The following is an 18754-nucleotide window of genomic DNA, read 5'->3' on the forward strand; positions in this document are numbered from 1 at the left end:
TTCAAAATTGAGAAAGATGATATTACAGGGCCAATTTAGAAACTTTAATATTTTATACATCATTGTAAATAAAACAAACTTTGGGAGAGAATATTGACATATGAGTTATTTTTTCTCCTGAAATTTTTCACTTTGTCAGTATTAATTTTTAAAAAGTTAGCATTTTAGGGAATATCCGAGGGTTAATAACTCTATATCCTCATAAAACAATCAGCAGATTCTAGTAAGCTTTTTATTCAAAATGAAGTTAATGTATAAAAAGAGGCATGAGACTGTATTACTCAATGTTGTCTCCCAGCAATGTGTATGTCCAAATCTGTGGATGATTTTTTGTCCAGTATCACAGCTCTGGAATGCAATGATGTTTTGCACTTTAACAATTATTTTTATATGTATTGCTCTCTCGCTCTTTTTTTCCACCCTCTACCCATCTTGATTAGGTAATATCTGTTGTTTTATCTTCAAGTTGACTGTTTTCTCAACTGTATTATTTACTGAGGAGGCTCTGAAAGTGTTTCATCTCTTTTACTATGTTTCATGTCTAGCATTTTCATTTGATCCTTTTCTTAAAGTTAGTATCTCTCTGATAAATTACCAATTTTCAGAGAGACAGTCCCTTCAAGAAAGTTACTATTACTATTGGTAATAGTACCATTGTTACTATTGGTATCAAATTACCAATTACTATAATAGTATTATAATTGGTAATTACTTTACTAGTTATATTACTATTGATAATTTGATACCAATAGCAATATTGGTAATAGTACCAATATTACTGTTGCTATCAAATAGTACCATTGTTACCATTGGTATCAAATTACCAATAGTAATTGGTAATGAAAAAAGTGAAACATGAGCAAGATTAGTAATTGGTAATTTGATACCAATTACTAATCTTGTTCATGTTCCATTGTTTTCATTAGAGTTTTTAACATGTTATATTTAATGTTAGATTTAAAATAAAACAATTATCTTAATTTCCTTACCATATACCTCCAGTATTGTTGCTAAAACACCAGGGGTTTGGAACTCAGCCCTGCTGCTTCCTGCACAGAAAGCCAATCACTAAGATGTCAAGTATTGCCAAGGAAGAAGTCTTTAATAGGATGCTGGCAGCTGAGGAGATGGGAACTCAGTCTCAAATCCAGATCGCTGATATGAACAAGGGTTTATATAGCAGGCAAGAAATGTAGTAATGTATAAGAAAACAGGAACGTAAGAAAACAGGAACTTGGGAGGGGCAAGGAAGCAATCATGATGAATGAGGGGTCCAACATTTGGTGACAGCTGATATGGTGAGCTGGTTTCAGTTCTTTGATAGTTTTTTTTGGTGAGAGTCTTAAAGGTTATTTCCTAAGGAATAAACTTAGATTAAACAAATACAAGTTTTAAGCTTTTTGAGATCAAAAGGGTCAATTTCTATGTTTATATATTTTTAAAAAGTCAATCTATGGGGCAATTGGATCAATTTCAGAATTTATGTCATATCTAAGTCTGACTTGTGATTATTTTATAACTTAGCACAATATTGTTCTTTCTTGGCTTCTCACATACCTTGGAATTTTTATTGAAAGCTGCATATCTTGTGTAGGACAGTACAGAATAAGGTAAACCCATTTAATGCCACAAATTAGTACACCCTTACTTCTGCTAGCACTTTATTGCAGTAGTTTGAGTTAATTTTTTCAAGAGGTGGGTGTGTTTGTTATTTGCTGTTCTCTTTACCCTTAGGGCAATACAGATTTTAAATTGCTCTAGCATTATCTTAGGATAGAATATGAGCTTGTTTGCCAGAGGGCATTCTTAATGCTTATTGACCCTCATAATTATGTATTCTCTTTGCCCTACACCTCAGTGTGTATCTGTCTATCTCCTTGAAAATGTTTCTGCAAAGTTCCAAGGTTATTGAATCCAGTGCTTTTCTGGGGGTAATATGGGGAGAGATGGGGTCTCTCTTTGACTCCCAGGCTGGAGTGCTGGTGAGCAGTGGTGTAGTGACTATTCAAAGGAGTGCTTATAGTGCACTATGCTTTTGAGCCTGGTGCTAGCTAGGAGAGAGTCCTGCATTCTCTAGTTTTCTTAGCCACAGTTTTAGGTAAGTGTATCTGTGTCTCTGGCCTATAGCTTCAGTGTACTTTTCCCTTTCCTAGCTCTACTCCTGGGCCCAGCATTTTTTCTGTTCTTCTTCCTGTGCTAAAGGATTTTCTGTTTCCTTCTTCTGACTGCAATGGGTTGTTGCCAATAACATAAAGTATTTGTTGTGATTCCTCTAGCAGATTAAGGCTTTTGTTATACATAGGAAATAGGGGAGAAGGTTGCAGCCAGCGTATTTCGCTCCTCTCACATTTCCACTGTTTCTGTTCTTTGGACCTACTCCTTGAGGATGCTTTTTCAGGAACATTTCTATCCTTTTTGTTTGTTTTGTTTTTGACCTGTCTGATGGAAGAATAAAGATAGAAATAGGATAAAAATTACCTCTATAATCTGTGGATCTTGGGGCTTTATACTTTCTCATCAGCCAATGCTTGAGCTCTACCAATTTGTTAACTCTCCTAAAGATATTCTTTATATGAGTGTCTGGCTGTATCTGCTTCATCCAAGCAAGTATCAAATCCTATCCCTCCATTCATGTACTTGATTTCCATAGATTCTCTGTAGGTTAAGGGAAAATGGTAAAATAGCAGAGCTAATATTGTTTTATTTTTAATTATTTTTTCTTGGATAGTGACACTGTATCCAAGTCTCTATATCATGAAAAAATGAAATCTGAAGTCCCAAGTTATTTTCTAAGCTGTTACAAACATGGTCAATTCCCAAAAGTAGTTATGTAGTCTGTGCTGTAAGTTCCAGTGTTCAGAAAATGAAACAGTGGTAATGATCAAACCCATACACTTTAATCTGGATTTATGCTTTCATTCAAAAGAACTCATTGTAAAGTGAAAATCCCTCAAGTAATTCATTTATTTTATTCTTCAGTCAAGAAGAACACTTTTTCTACATGCTGGGTTTTAACTTACTCGGCTTAATTAATGATTTGATCAAATCACAAGAGTTCCAAAGTTGTATTTCCTCAATGCGTAAATTTACAGGCTATCTTATTATTATTCAGGTTAAAACTGCACTGCCATTTATAAAGTAATCCTCCATTCTTTTTTTGTGAACTTCAAAGAGTAGTTAAAGAATAAGCTGTAAAATACCCTGGGAAAATTTTAAATTATATTATGAATTAGATATAACTACAGAAATTCAAAAAGAAAAATACACAGGCTTTAAGCTCAATGGTTGTCCTTATTTTACTGCTTTTACTTATATTTTTTAGTCTATATTTAAAGCATAAATTATTAAAACCAGTTCTTTTTTTTCACTTCCTGATCTTAATGCTTATTTAAACTATTGTTTCTTTATTTAAAGATTTGTGGAAATAGGTATAATATATTGGTGTGCAAAGGGAAGAGTGACTCTCAAAGTAATGTGATTTAATTTATAATTTTTACCTATTTTCATAATTCCATGGCCTTTATGTAATCATCATAGCTCATTTTAATCTAGCAATTTGCCATCATTGAATACATACAAGGGGAGAAATGCTTACAACCAATTTTCGTTAGCTAGTACAAGCAGCTTCCTTTAGATGACTTTAAGTGATGTGATGACTCAATTTATAGTCTTAATATGTGCTTAGTAACAGTTGAGAATGTTTGAGAATCTTTCTTTTCACTCCAAAATTAAAATTCAATTGTCAAATACAATGTCTTATAACTTTTGTAAATAATTTCTTTTTCTCTTTCTTTTATTCCCTAAGAAGCTGAGAGGAAAAATCTGTTTCTTGAATTAATATTCTTTGGAGTAGACGATTTTACTCTAATTGTTGAACAATTGCTCTTTCATTTTGTATTTAAGAGCAAAAGGAAACACCATGCACCAGAAGGCTAAAATTCTGATGATTTAATTATGTTTTTAGCTTTACTACAAAAAAGAACACAATTTGTTTGGTATCAAAAATACTTTTAAAACAACAAAAATTTAAAAAACAAATATAGAGATAAATTGAATTCTTTTTTAAGTAAAAGAAGAAAAGGGAACTATATAGAAAAATATACAATTTTTCAAACTAATAGAAGGTGTAAAGATCTCATTCTTGAGTAAATTTCTAGGAAGGGGAGCTTAGTATAAAAACTGCACAGGATTGTTTATTCTTACAACTTATCATAAGATTACAAGACACATGATATACAAAAACAAAATATTTATTTTTGGAATATACTTGTCTGTCAGCATTAAAATCATCTTTAAAAAAATTAAGAACTGAGAAAAAATAAAACAACCAAAAATAAACAAAAAATGGGAAATAATCAAAATAAAACAAATGTATATCATTAAGAGCTAGACAAGAAATAAAGTAATACCTCATCTCAGTACCCCTGATGATAAAAGCTCTAATTAAAAATAGGAAATAAAATTCTTATTTCTAAGGATATATCAATCTAAATCTTTAAATATTTAAATAACATTCTGATTGAAATGTGAATATATCTTTCTGCATGATTTAATCATATTCAAAACTTTATCATGTCATGAATATATTTTATTTAAATAATTTTAACATCAGTATGAAAAAATAAATAACATATTGTTGCAATGGCTTTTCGAGATCAGAATAGACATTTGTTGCTATGACCATTGATTATTTCTTAAATGTCTTCATTGCATGATTAATTTAAAAATACAGGGACATTTAGAGGCGAAATCATTTAATGTAATCTTTATAAATCATCCAATTTTATAAATAAGGGAACTACTATCCCAAAATGATAAATGTTTTTCCCAAGCTTTGCAGTGTTGCTGTTAAATAATGTTAAAATACTCAGGCTAGGCATGCTGGCTCATGCCTATAATCCCAGCATTTTGGGTGGATTAGGCAGGGGGATGGCTTCAGCCCAAGAATTAGAGACCAGCCTGAGAAACATGGTGAGACCTTGTCTTTACAAGAGAAAAAGAAAAAATATTGGCTAGACAAGGTGGTGCATACCTGTAGTCCCAGCAGTCCGGAGGCTGAGCTGGGAAGATCACCTGACCCTTAGGAGGCTGAGGCTGCAGTGAGCCGTGATTCTGCCATTGCATTTCTGTGTGGGTGACAGAGTAAGACCCTGCCTCAAATAAATAAAAATAAAGTAAAGCAAGCAAACAAACCAATACTCAATTCCAGCTATTGAATGATTCCATCTACAGTAAATTGATATAGGTGACCTAATCCAGAAAACCCTTCTATCTCATTAAAAAAGGCTATGTACGTAACATTCAACTGTTTATAAGTAGTAATTCTATAATATTTTGTAAATATTTACAGAATCACACTGACACTTTACTGTATCATTCTACTTATGTTTGCAAAATGATTAACGATGTTTATTACAATTATTTTGAAATTTAAAATAGTACTCAAAACATTTTACAATTTTTCTGCTAATTAAAATGATTTGCTTCAGAGGAACTATTTAATTAGTTGAAGTCAATTATTAGCAGTGTTAATGTAAACCACGTGTTTGACTTTGCATTAACCACAGCTTTTCATAACACATCATCTAAAATCACAATGCCTACATCTATTTTGTTTGCAAGTTTAGCCATTACATACTGGAACAACAAAGGTAGCTTCCTCTTAGAGTTGTTGTGAAGAATCAATGATTATATATATGTGGGTGTGTATATATATATATGTATATATGCATATTTGTTTGTATACATATGAATATACATATACCTGATAGTATTCTAAACCATTGAGTAATATCAGGCAGATATTGCAAAGTGAATATTACTTTATTGATACTGGATAGGAAAGCATCATATTAAAAAGTAAGATATCACATTTAAAAGTTCACAATATGAATAAATGCACATGACCAAATCCCGCTAAGTCACTTTTCTAAACAATGCATATAAATATTGAGGACAATCTCAGTAAACTGCTAAGACTATTTTTATACCATATTAAAGAAAAGATTAGGATTTGAAGGTTTGGGATGTTTGCTTTCTGGATTTCATATCGTTTGTTTTTTCAGCCCTTAAACTCTTTTTTTGTCATTGCTCACCAAAGATGTTTATGCTTTTTCCAATTTTCAGTGAAATGGATATATGACTTTAAAACCTGTGGGAGGAACGGGATTTAATATATCTGTCTTTTTACATAGACCGAATTTAGTAAACATGACATGCTAATAGAATAGAATCTGGTTTGTACATATATAAAGAGGATTAAATAATCATAATACTGTTATCTTTTGAGGGTTCAGATGATTATTTAGCACCCTATATACATAGTCAAACTTTTAGATTATTCTGATATATTCTAATTCAAGATATCTCAAGTAAGTTATAACTGTAGATTCTTAGAGTCACCCACCATATTGATGTTCATAGAAAGAGGCTTATGCACCTTTCTATGGATGTTAAGGAATACCTTCCAGACCTAAGGAAAGGTAAAAAATAATAAGAACTAACTTGTCAGCTTGACAATTACAGAAATCCATCATTTGACTCCTGCAAAGTAACCTTATATGAGAGAGTGAGCCAATTAGTCCTGCCACTCACAGGCAGCAAAGAACAAAATAGATTTAAGATTAGAGCTCTGAGATATCAAATTTAATGCATAACTTAAAAGATATGTCTTCTGGTGCAATGATACATGAAAGGCTGAAATCTTTGGCACATTTCTGGCAATGTGACTAATGATTGACAATGAGCTATAAGGGGAATTTTGGACATGATAGAAATAGATCAATGTTCAGTTTTGTTCCTCCATTCAAAGAATAGAAGCAAACTCTAGAAAACTGACAGAGCTTAATTTTATTTCTCCTTTATAAATAAGTCCCTGTTCGGCCACATACCAGCAGTTTGATACTGACAAGGCTGAAGAATGTGTTCTCGCTGGTAAAATGTGACCAACTCTTCTCAAAAACTATAATGAAGCAAAAAATTGAATAAAGGCAGAAAACTTTTATCATAATCAGAAATATTACAAAATCTACATACTGTAGGATCTTAGTTGAACAGCAGAATAATTTTGGTCCCCAGTTTACAGAAATAGAAAATGAGAAAAATAAATGAATTTAAACTTCAATGTTTCTTCTAGTTAAAAACAAAGCAAAACAAAACAAAACACCCAAACCATTTATCATCTTAATTGCCTACTTCCTCAACTCATGTTGCTACATTAAATTACAATGAACTTTCAATAAAATAGTTCATTCAGTTCAGTTTTAATTTGAGCTGGAGCACATGTGCTGTTGCTAAGAACCTACACAAACAATAAAAATATAAAATGAAGTGTTTGCTCTCTTCTAGAAGATAATAACAAAGACTTTTTTAGGAAAAATGTGGACAACTCACTATAAGGTTATGTAGACTATTGAATCTACAGCAATGTTTTATTTCTGATAAATATTTTAAATAATAATGAGACTATTTTAAAAGGAAAACACATACAGGCTGAAATATATGGACAGAAAATATTTTCTTTCCATCCATGTAAAATTTTACATAGTCAATTAAGTTTTTAAAAAACAGAAAACAGTCAAGATAACTAAGACACTTATTTACTTTACATAATACATCAATGTTTGCAGATTTTCTGTACTTGCAAAGGAGCTAAACAGTTATATATAAAACTTAATGAATTAGAAATATGTATTAGATGAGATCATTACATATTCTTTGTGTCATAGCTTACTTCTGATTGTTGCAATTAATAATAATAATATTAATGAATAATGCTTTTCTTGGGCGTATTGGTACTTTTGTGCAGACATCAAATTTTCTTGACCTTTATATATGTGAACTAGACAACAGTATGCCAAAATTACAGGGAAAAGTTCTGTCATAATTTGCAAAGTCAAGCTATGTTTTGTTTATTCATGCTAGTTTTTAAGTAAATATGCCTTCAAATGTTCATTATTACAGTGTAAAAGAAGAAAACACAGATGTCATCAAATTGAGTCATGGCTACCTAAAGTGAAGAATTGTTCTCATGCTAAGAAGTGGCATCTAAAACATGCATCATTCAGCCCTCATGGTCAGCAGATTTAATTATACATTTTGATTCAACATTTCAATGGATTAAAGTGAAACAGTTTTCCTTAAGTATGGGATTTAGCCTTGAAAATCCTGATGTAGTGAACTCACCTCATTATATATGAACACAGACTTACTACATAATCTCTAATTCTCCCTAAAAAAAGAAATGAAAAAAAAAAAAAAAGCCCAAGATAACTTTTGAAAATCTGCACCACTATATCAAAATAGATCTGTTAATGTATTAGAAGGCAGTAAGAATGTTAGGAACAACTTATAGGGAACATTATTTTTGATGAAATATAGCATTACAGAAAGCAAGGTTTTCTGGCACTGTCTCAATTGATTTCTGACTCTTTCTCTTCCTTACAACCAAAATTTGAGTTTTTACAAAACCTAGAATATGTACAGTTTATCTAGAGTTTAAAAAATATATCAGAAAATATACTTGTGAATTAAAATTAGTATTTTTATTGACATATGTAAACATAATAAGGAAAATTTGATATATAAGGGAAATAACAAATGCAGCAAGAGGAAAACAATAATGTACTTTTTTTAAATGAACAAAGTGGGCTTTATTGTTTCATCTGAATGTGAACCCAGATGGAAAGCTAACTGAAATAAGACAAGTGTCCTCCTATTCTTGAATGCCAGAACTATGTTTTAAAAACATCCTTCATCAATAACTTGAGTATTGATTTTTTCACATTATTTTAGTAATTTTATTTACTACTTAATATATTGGTGTTATTGTTAGTGTTTTATATTAATTTTATTTTATTATTAAATACATACTGTTTACTAGCATTATAATAATTGATTTATATGCATTTATTTATTTAATCATTACAACGTCGTTTCTGGTACTAGCTTATTATTTTAAAGATTATGAAAATGAGACTCATTTAAGTGCCATAATTTAGTGTCAATTATGTTGCCAGTCTAGTTACAAATGTACAAGTAAATGAAGTAATACACACATGTACGTAATGTTCTTTTGTATCATATAGTATGAATAAAGATAAGCAACTTTTTCAAGCATTTATGGATATATTTATTAATTAAAGATAACTTTATTATATCATAATATATTATTGTGGCATTTCTTAAAGTAGTGCAGATTTTTGAATATATATACTCATTGATTTAAAATACTTTTTTCAGAAAAACAAAGCTTAATACTTGCAAGACTTTGCTTAATAAAGTAGTTTTTACAATTATATTACTTTTCTTCATAGGTTTTAAGTTTCCATGGTTTTCTACTTCCACCTTTCTTTAATGTAACCAATTTAACAATGTTGACAGGAGCACTGTTAGATACAGAGAATGAATCCCTGAGGAAAACATGATTCAATTTCATGCATGAATGTTCATCTTTAATATTAAACTAAGGTAGGTTTTAAAAATGACTCTAATGCTTAAAAAAAAAACAATGACTCAAAGGAAAAGATTCCATGTAAAGCAAATGTCCGTCTCTTAATCAGCTTCTTGGTGATATGAATTGATCCTTTTGCCAAAAAGTAATTTTCAGTGAATAGTATTCAGTGAATAAAATTCTATATATCCAAGTGGACTAAATCCAGATTAACATTTTCTTTCCTATTATTTTTTCAATATTATAGTTAAGTCTTAAGATTATTATTTTTATATTGTTTTTGCATTGTTTTATTGATTGGTGAGTTGCTAGCTTTGTGTTTTGAGGAATTGTAATTAATTATACTCTCCTGTTTGTTGGAAAGTTATCATCAGTCTAGACAAAGCCTCTAATATTTCTTATCCACTTGCAATTTTCCTTCAGATGAATGCTCACATTCATGTATTTTAATGTTAAGTCCTCCCACATGTAGAAATTTTAAAGAATATATGGCATTCGATTCTTTATATATTTATATTTTTATTTACATAAATATTTTGTAGGCTGTCATTGTTTCTTACTTTTACATTAGACATAATAAATTTTTAAGACAAATTTGAGTTGCTATATGTACATCGACTTTGTCAATTCTGACTCCCACAAGTAATTTCAATATACAGAATGGCCTCACTCTTCTTAAGTAGTGCCCTAGTGATGACACACAGATTGCCACTATCCCCTTATGTTTGTCAACATAATGTGAGAAAAATCTTTGAATGCATCTACTTCTAGAATCTGGTTCTGTATACCTAAAAATGGTTTTAAAGATTACTAAAGAAACAGGAATTTTCACACTGTACCATCAGATAGTTTACTGAAATTTCAATTACATCTTATGTATTAGTTGGTTTTCACACTGCTAATAAAAACATACCCAAGATCAGGTAATTTATAAAGGAAACGAAGTTTAATTGACTCACAGTTCCAGATGGCTGGGTAGACCTCACAATCATGGTGGAAGGCAAGAAGGAGCAAAGTCATGTCTTACATGGCTGCAGGAAACAGTAAGAGAGATATTGTGCAGGGGAACTGCTCTTTATAAAACCATCAGATTGGCTGGGTGTGGTGGCTCAAGTGTGTAATCCCAGTACTTTGCGGGGCTGAAGCCAGTGCATCACCTGAGGTCAGGAGTTTGAGACCAGCCAGACCAATATAGTGAAACCTCATCTCTACTAAACATACAAAAAATTAGCCAGGTTTTGTGGTAGGCATCTGTAATCACATATACTTGGAAGGCTGAGGCAGGGGAATCACTTAAACACAGGAGGTGGAGGTTGCAGTGAGCTGAGATTGCACCATTGCATTCAGGCCTGGGCAACAAGAGTGAAACTCCATCTCAGAAAAAAACAGAAACAAAAACAATCAGATTTTATGAGATCTATTCATTATCACCGCTATAGCATGGGAAAGATCTGCCCCATTATTCGATTGCCTCCCACTGGGTCCCTCCCAGGACACATGGGGATTATGGGAGTTACAATTCATGATGAGATTTTGGTGGGGACACAGCCAAAACATATTGCCTCATATTTCTCTTGAACTGTGAACAAAAATGTCATCTTCAATGCATACTTGTCTACTTCGGAATTGTCTTAACATATTCTAAATATTAGTTGACATCTTTGTGATGTGACATTGGTCAACTCAGAGACAGAGCAAATCTTTTAATTTACTTATGACTTCTTTTACACAAATAAATATGATTTGAGAAATTTCTGACAAAAGATCTTGGCATTCAGTGTTAGATGATAGATACTTTCCAGAGTTTAAGGCCATTTGCAAATAGTTTAAATATTCTATTCCCATTGGTTAATGTTGCTAGAGAAGAGCTCCAACTTGTAAGTTGATACTTTTTGCAGGTTAAGTTCTGTGGAAGTAGACCCTTACTAGTGAGAAGCAAAATGATTGTTCATTATGTGCACCTGGGAAAGGAAGAAGGGGGAAAGTAGAGAAAGAAAAACGGGCAGGAGAAGTAAAACATGATGCAGGCTTTGATAAAGCCTGAGCTTACCTGACAGTGAGCTATGGTGTGAGTGCAACCATAGAAAGCGTCAGGGTAGGGCCAGCAACCTGGAACTTCAGACCCTTGCCTCTCTCAGTCACCAAACTTGGACCATTCTGTACTAATTAATAAACTTAGGATTTATGAGACCAATAACCATTCTTGACAGACTCTCTCTGGGAGCCCTGAGCAACCATATAAGAAATCTGAAAACTCTATTACCACGCTGGCAACTCCATAAGTCAGTTCTCTGATAGAGAGTACTATCTACATACACTTTTCCTTCCACTTCTGCTAAGGTGCCAGAGAGATAGAATAAACAATTTGGACCTACCAGACCAGTGTGATGCCAGCTGATCACCAATGAATACCTGTGGTCAATGCCACATGGAGCAACAAAATACCACAACTGACTACAGTTTGGAGTCTATCCATAAGCACATCATGTATAATGCAATGGTTCCTTCAGGCCTCTAAATTTTGGAACATTGTATGTAATAGTATATATGTAGACCACATCAGCTGTATTAAAAAAAAAAAAAACTATTCACATTTTCTGTCGCTGTTATTACTGTAGCAACTGTTCAACATTAAGTCAGGTGCAAAGCTATTGTGCACATATTTGTGTGTGGGTATAATTGTTAATCCATTTCCAAGTGCAAAGTTAATGTGTTTTATTAAGATAGGCATTGAGAACTACTGAGTGTCATATAAAATATGTAAAGTATCATGCATTAAAGGAAATTCAAAATAAAAATTTCATTCTAGCATTTGAGGACATTAGAAATAATAAAATTACATATTATAATTTATTTTGTGTTATTAAAATTATATTTATATAGATTGCCACAAACCACTTCAAAAATATTTTTAAGAAATGGCATGCAAGTAAAATAGTGGGTATCAGAAGTAATATTCTGAGTGATGCTAAAGTGTACAGACCAGTAATTGTGAACAGGCATATCAAAGAATTTTCAATCAAACCAACCATTCCAATATAGAAAAGTTGCTTTAATACACAGAAAGTCCTGAAGAAGAAAAAACCAAATAGCTTATCACATTTGGTGAAACTGTTAACAGTTCTATTATACTGTTATTTAGCTCGATATCAGTATATCTCCATAGTTTAAAAACAAGCCTTTAGTCTTATTATAGTACTCATGGGCTCTACAGAGATGTGCCAATATGTATTTGTGTGAATGTGTCTGTGTCTGTGTGTGTATGTGTATTGTGATACCACACAATGCAAAATAAATAGGAAATACTATTTACTGTATTAGGCTGCTCCTTCTCAAGAACTAAATAACTAATTTTTTTTTTTTTGAGGAGTCTTGCTCCGTTGCCAGGTTAGAGTGCAGTGGTGCAGTCTCAGCTCACTGCAACCTCCTCCTCCTGGGTTCAAGTGATCCTTCTTAGCCTCCCGAGTAGTTGGGACTACAGGTGTGTGCCACCACATCTGGATAATTTTTTTGTATTTTTAGTAGAGACAGGATTTCACCATGTTGGCCAGGATGGTCTCGGTCTCTTGACCTCATGATTTGCCCACCTCGGCCTAACTAAATATTATATATAGACTCCCAGTGAATCTTTCCACTGGAAATAAAACAAAAAAAATATTTTGTGCCTTGTGTGTATAAATGCCCTATTGTTGTGTATATGTGAAAAATGTATGATATTTTCTCCTACTAACATACATAGACATATAGATCGGCTTAACACAAACCAAGCTGCCCTAGCCATGATTTTCTACACTCTGGACTCCAGAAGATGGGCAGTATGTGGTCTGCCTGCTAAGCTTTCCTCCCTAGAATTAGGTTGAAAGGGCAGATTGGAAAACAAAGACAAGAAACTCTGAGTGCTTTTGTTTGAAGGACACAATGTGTCTGTGTCTTCTTTGCTTACATATTGAAATAATATGAGCATAGTGTCTGTCTTCCTGCTTGGCAAAAAGGAATTGAAAAGATTGAAGAAAATATTTTTTAAGAATTATGTATATGTAATTTCCAAATTTTTAAAATAATTCTTCTTCTTTTTCTTCTCTTTCTCCTTCTCCTTCTCCTTCCTCTTCCTCTTTCTCTTCTTTCTTCTTCTCCTTCTCCTTCTTCTCCTTTTGAATTGAGATGGAGTGTCACTCTTGTTGCCCATACTAGAGTGCAGTGCCATGATCTCGGTTCACTGCAAACTTCACCTCCTGGGTTCAAGCGATTCTCCTGCCTCAGCCTCCTGAATACCTGGGATTACAGGCACCTGCACCATGTCTGGCTATTGTTTTGTATTTTTAGTAGAGACAGGGTTTCACCATGCTGACCAGGCTGGTTTTGAACTCCTGACTTCAAGTGATCCACGAGCCTTGATCTCCCAAAGTGCTGGGATTACAGGTGTCAGCCACTGCGCCCAGCCAATCCATCTTCTTTAAGAAATTTGTGTATGTGATTTTCTCATTCTTCATCTTCCATTTATTCATGTTAGCTGCTAAGACATCCATGTACATGTATGTTTTGAAGCTGCAAGTGTGCTATATGACTTTATTTATAGTAACAGGTGGTCATTTGTAAGGCTGTGACTACATAGATTTGATGTTTATATATACTAACAAAATTATTCACTTACTATGCTCATAAAATTGCAAAAAATTCACTTTTTTGTAAAAATGATGAATGCTTGCAATGATAAAGTATCCAAATAGTAAAACAATGTATATAATTTAAATGTCAGTAACAATTTCTATTCAATAATAAATCTACATACGCAACAACTCTTTTTTTGTTGAAACTTAATGTTTTTCACTATTATCCTTTCTTTTTAAACTCTACATATAACACTTACAAACCACATATAGAGATCAATGCTTCTATGTGTAATAATAAATTTTGAATGATATAACTCAAGTATAATAGGCCCATAACTAGAAATTATGCTAGTTGCCTTTTTTTGGGTAGGAAGCCTAAGATTTAAATCCACGCTACCAGCTACAAATCTGAAACACTAATCCATTTTAAGCTGTAAATACATGTAAGTATAATAATATTTACATGATTCTTTCTTTTTTGAAACAGAGTCTTGCTCTGTCACCCAGGCTTGAGTGCAGTGGCGCGATCTCAGCTCACTGCAATCTCTGCCTCCAGGTTTCAAGCCATTTTCAAGTCTTAGCCTCCTGAGTAGCTGAGATTACAGGCACCCATGACCACACCTAGCTAATTTTGGATTTTTAGTAGAGACAGGGTTTCACCTTGTTGGCCAGGCTGGTCTCAAACTCCTGACCTCAAGTGACCCACACAGCTTGGCCTCCCAAAGTGCTGAGATTACAGGCACGAGCCACATAATTCAGTCTTAAACATGATTTATGACAAAGCATATCAGATTAGTTTGATGGCTACACACATCAATATTTTAAAAACTGCTTTAATTAAAGAGCTGTGCTAAATATAATTTAGATATTTATAAGTAATTAGTTAACTGTAAATGTCATCATATAAGGAAATTACACTTGTGTTTTTACACTGAAAAATAACATTTAAAAAGAAAACTTTAGGGTTTTCTAGGTATAGAATCATATTGTCAGCCAAGAGAGACAGTGTGACTTCTTTTCCTATTTATATGCCTTTTATTTTTTCTCCTGCCTTATTGTTTTGGCTAGGACTTCTGGTATTACGTTGAATAGTAGCGGTGAGACGGCATTCTTGTCTTGTTCCAGTTCTCAAGGGGAATGCTTCCAGTTTTTGCATGCTCAGTATGACGTTGGCTGTGGGTTTGCTATAGATGACTCTTATTATTTTGAGATATGTTCCTTTGATGTAGTGTGTTGAGAGTTTTTATCATAAAGGCATACTAGATTGTATCAAAAAACTTTTACTGCATCTATTGAGATGATCGTATGGTCTTTAATTCTGTTATGCTGTATGATATAGTTTGGTTGTGTTCCCACCAAAATTTCATCTTGAATTGTAGTTCTCATAATTCCCACCTGTTCTTGGAGGGACTAGGTGAAGATAATTGAATCATGGGTGTTGTTTCTTCCAACCTGTTCTCCTGATATTGAGTTCTCTTGAGATCTGATGGTTTTATAAGGGGTCTCCCTTTTTCTAGGCACTCATTTCTCTCTCAGGCCACCAGGTGAAGAAGGCTGTGTTTGCTTCCTCTTCCACCATAATCATAAGTTTCTTGAGGCCTCCCAAGCCCTACCAACCTGTGAGTCAATGAAACCTCTTTCTTTTATAAATTACCCAGTCTTAGGCAGTTCTTTATAGAAGTGTGAGAATGGATTAATATAGTAAATTGGTACTGGTAGAGTGGGAGTCTATTATAAAGATACCTGTAAATGTGGAAGCAGCTTTGGAATTGGGTAATAGACAGAGGTTGGAACAATCTGTAGAGCTCAGAAAAAGACTGGAAAATGTGGGGAAGCTTGGAACTTCCTAGAGACTTGTTAAATGGCTTTGATCAAAATGCTGATAGTGATATGGACAATTAAGTTCAGACTGAGGTGGTCACAGATGGAAATGAAGAACTTGTTGGGAACTGAATTAAAGGTCATTCTTACTGTGTAAAAAGACTGGTGACATTTTGCCACTGCTTTAGAGATCTGTGGAACTTTGAACTTGAGAGAGGTGATTTAGGGTATCTGGGGAATAAATTTCCAAGTGACAAAGCATTCAAGAGGACACAGCAGAAACGTTTGGAAAATTTGCAGCCTGGTGATGTGATAGAAAAGAAAGACCCATTTTCTAGGGAGAAATTCAAGCCCACTGCAGAAATTTGCAAAAGTAATGAGGAGTCAAATGTTAATTATCAAGACAATGGGGAAAATGTCTCCAGAGCATGTCAGAGACCTTTCTGGAAGCCCCTTCCATCACAGGCCTAGAGGCCTAGGAGGAAAAAAACGGTTTCCTAGGCTGGGCCCAGGGCCCCTCTGCTCTATGAAGCCTCAGGACATGGTACCATGTGTCCCAGCTGCTTCAGCTACAGCTGTGACTAAAAGGGAACAATGTACAGCTCAGGCCATTACTTTAGAGAGTGAAAGCACCAAGCCTTGGCAGCTTACATGTGGTGTTAGGCCTGCAGGTATAGAAAAGTCAAGAAGTGAGGTTTGGAAGCCTCCACCCAGATTTCAGAGGATGTATGGAAACACATGGATGTCTAGGCCAAAGTTTACTGCAGGGGTGAAGCCCTTATGGAGAACCTCTGTTAGGGCAGTGTGGAAGGGAAATGCCAGGTAGTACCCCCCACAGAGAGTTCCCACTGGGGCATTACCTAGTGGAGCTGTGAGAAGACGGCCACCATCCTCTAGACCCCAGAATGGTAGATCCTCAGACAGATTTCACTCTACACCTGCAAAAGCCACAGACACTCAATGCCAGCCTATGAAAGCAGCTGGGAGGGAAGCCTGTACCCTGAAAAGCCACAGGGGCAGAACTGCCTGAGGCTGTAGGAGCTCACCTTCTGTATCAACATGACTTGGATATGAGATACTGATTCAAAGGAGCTCATTTTGGAACTTAAGGTATAATGACTGCCCTATTGATTTTCAGACTTGCATGGTACCTGTAGGTTGTTTGTTTTGGCCAATTTCTCCAATTTGGAACAGGTGTATTTACCCAATGCCTGTACCCCCATTGTATCTAGGACACGACTAACTTGCTTTTGATTTTGCAGGCTCATAGGTGGAAGGGACTTGTCTCAGATGAGACTCTGGATTGGACTTTTGGGTTAGTGATGTAATGAATTAAGACTTTGGGGGACTATTGAAATGTTGTCATGTTTATGTTTTGAAATGTGATAACTTGAGATTTGGAAGGGGCTTAGGAGGAAATGATAGGGTTTGGCTGTGTCCCCACCAACGTCTTATCTCATATTGTAGTTCCCATAATCCCCACCCATTGTGGGAGAAACCAGGTTGAGATAATTAAATCATGGGAGCAGTTTCCCTTATCCTGTTCTCATGATAGTTAGTTCTCATGAGATCTTATTTTTTTTTAAAGGAGCTTCCCCTTTTGCTGGGCACTCCTTTCTCTCTCATGCTGCCATGTGAGGAAGAACACGTTTGCTTCCCCTTCCACCATGATTGTAAGTTTTCTGAGGATTACCCAGCCCTGCAGAACTATGAGCCAGTTAAGCCTCTTTCTTTATAAATTACCCACTCTCAGGCAGTTCTCTACAGCAGCATGATAATGGATTAATACATGGTGAATCACATTTATTTATTTGTGTATGTTGAAACAGTATTGCATCCCAAGAATAAAGCCTATGCAATTGTGATATATTAGCTTTTGATGAGCTCCTGGATTTTGTTTACTAGTATTTTGTTCAAGATATTTGTGTCTATGCTTATCAGGGATATTGCCCTGAAGTGTACTTTTCTTGATTGTCTCTGCCAGATTTTGGTATTAGGCTGATGCTAGCTTTGCATAATGAATTAGGAAGGATCCCTTCCTCCTTGATCATCTGGAATATTTTCTGTAGGATTTGTATCAGTTATTTTTTGTACATATGGTAGAATTCAGCTGTGAATTCACCTGGTCCAGGGCTTTTTTCAGTTAATAGAAGTTTTGTTTTTTATTACCCATTCAATTTCAGAGCTTGATATCAATATACTCAGGGTTTCACTCTCTTCCTGGTGCAACAGACACTTCTCAAAAGAAAACATACAAATGTCCAAAAACATTTAAAAATGCTCATTCTCACTAATCATCAGAGAAATGCAAATCAAATCTGCAATGAGTTACCACCTCAACCATTTAGAATGGCTGTTATAAAAATTCAAAAAACAACAGATGCTGGTGATGCTGCAGGGAAAAGCAAAAGCATACAAACTGTTCATCCAAATGTAAATTAGTTCAATCATTGTGGAAAACGGTTTGAATATTTCTTAAAAAACTTAAAAAACATCCAACCCAGCAATCCTATTGTTGGGTATATATCAAAAGGGAAATAGATCATTTTACCAAAAAGACACATGCACGTCTATGTTCATTGTAATACTACTCACAATAGCAAAGACCTAGGTGTTCATCAATAGTGGACTGGAAAAAAAAAAAAAACAATGCATTTACACTATGGAATACTACACAGCTATAAAAAAGAATAAAATTATGTCTTTGGCAACAACATGGATGGAGCTGAAGGACACGATCTGAAGTGAACTCAGGAACAGACAAACATTTACTGCATGTTCTCAATTATGAGTGGGATCCAAACATTGAGCTAATGTGCACATAAAGATGGGAGCAATAGACAATCCAGGCTACCACGGTGAAGAGGTAGGG

Source organism: Cebus imitator, unplaced genomic scaffold, assembly GCF_001604975.1.
Source record: "Cebus imitator isolate Cc_AM_T3 unplaced genomic scaffold, Cebus_imitator-1.0 Scaffold184, whole genome shotgun sequence".
Classification (NCBI taxonomy): domain Eukaryota; kingdom Metazoa; phylum Chordata; class Mammalia; order Primates; family Cebidae; genus Cebus; species Cebus imitator.